We start from the raw sequence: 2,048 nt of genomic DNA on the forward strand, positions 1-2,048 counted from the left end.
GCCCTCCATCATTTCTTTCCCCATTCCCTACCTCTTCACCTTTCACCTGCCTCATGGGTTAGACAGACTACCGTGGGCTAGCCTGGGAACTATATTGTCTTTCCCTGCACTATTCTCAGTGAATCACGCTGTCCAGGAATGGATGGGATGGTCACAGCCACCCTCTAGTCCTCTGCCATGGTGATTTAGAGAATGTCTCTGCTCTTTGGCTTAAGAAAGGGCCCACCGTAAGGTGGGCTCACATCTGTCTTGCCCACCACTTGCCTTAGAAAACAGCACCTGGCACATGGCTGACAGTAAATATTTGTCCAGTGAATGAATGTCCATGGGCAGGGCTCAAGCCCCATCTGAGGGTTTACAGCTCTGAGAGTGCTCACTCATGTGCCATCCCAATGGCTCCTTCCTGTTGCCTGCTGTCTGCCATCTCTTCCGTAACTCTGAGCATGACCTCTTAGTAACATTTATTTTGACTACTTTCCAGCAGAGAGAAGTCAAGGGTCTTAAGCTATCAAAGTCAGTCTGCTGCGATGTCAAGGTAATTTGTTCTGTGTTCACCTGTGTGGTCTCCATGTATATGTGGCAGCCAGAATAGTGCCTGCCTCCCCCAAAGTCATGCACGTCCTGATCCCCAGAACATTTAAAATGTTGTTTTTTTTTTTTTTTCACACAGTTATCACAAAAGGGATTCTGCAGATGTAATGAAGGTTACTGATTTTGAGATAAGAGATGATCCTGGCTTATCTGGGTGGGCCCATCTAATCACGTGGCCCTGAAAATCAGAGAACCCTTCCTAGCCGGATCAGAAATGAGATGGAAGAAGAGGGGGGTAGATCTGAAGAGTGAGGGGACTTGATCTGCTGCTGTAGGCTTTGAAGAAAGGGAAAGGGTTGTGAGCCGAAAAATGTGAGCACCTTGAGGAGCTCAGAATGGTCCTCAGCTGACAGCCTGCAAGGAACCGGGGACCTCAGTCCTACAATTGCAAGGGAGTGAAATCTGCCAATACCCCGAGTGAGCAAGGGAATGCATCCTCCCCAGGTACCTGCAGAAAGGAAACTGGGCTGCAGATGCCTTTTTAGCCTGGTGAGTCCCGTATGCACTTCTGACCTCCAGAACTGTAAAATAATACAATTGTTGTTTAAACTAAAAAGTTTGTAGTAATTTGTCATGGCAGCCACGCGGAACTAACACAGCGTGGACATGACTCTCTCCCTTTTCCCAACAGAATGGTTTCAAGCCCACCTGTTGGAGCCAGTGTGTCCCTCTTTGAGTGGCTAAGGGTCCATTCTGGGTGGTGGGCTGTCCAGCAGTGGATGGCGAGTGACCACCATGAACAATTGAGTGTTTGCTTGTGAACACTGTCCCCTCTTTCCCCGACCTGTTACCTGGATGTGTGGAGATTGGGTGGGGCCTGCCCTGCATCCTACTATAGGAAATCTTGTCAGCCAGGTAGGTCATATGGCATCCTGAGGGCTGGAGCCCGATGCTCCCCCGTCTGCCCAGTGCTTGGGGGATGCTGTGCTGGGGGAGATTCTGTGCCCAGGAGGAGAAGAACCCTAGAACTGACTCTCCTGACCCCCGCTGGTGGAGGCCTTCCCAGTGTCGGTGCCTTGGCCACTTCAGGTATGTGGAGGTCAGGGGGCCTGGTGGATACTGTCCCTCGCTGTCCCTCTCGCTTCCCATGGAGCTTCCCCCTCACACTCTCAGCCCATCCATCCAAGCTGGTCCAGTTAGGTCAGGAAGGCATCTCAGAGGTGGGGGCTCAGAATGCAGCCGGGTAGACGGGAGATGGATCCCGACCCCAGCAGGTACTGAGACAGAGGGAAGGGATCTGCTTTGGAACTGAAGAGGGCCTCCTCCCAGCAATGTTCCTGCGGAGTCCTCAAAAGAAGGTAGGGCTCATGGGAGCTGCAGGGCCCCCCAGCTGGGACTTGGCTGATCTGATGACCTTAGACTCAGAGATGGATGGACATCCTCAACTCAGATGGAAGATCCACTCCTGAACCAGGTGAGCTGGTGAAGGTGAGACTTGTGCCAGGCCAGGAGTGGGG

The sequence above is a fragment of the Pteropus vampyrus genome, unplaced genomic scaffold (genome assembly GCF_000151845.1).
Source record: "Pteropus vampyrus isolate Shadow unplaced genomic scaffold, Pvam_2.0 Scaffold510, whole genome shotgun sequence".
Taxonomy (NCBI): domain Eukaryota; kingdom Metazoa; phylum Chordata; class Mammalia; order Chiroptera; family Pteropodidae; genus Pteropus; species Pteropus vampyrus.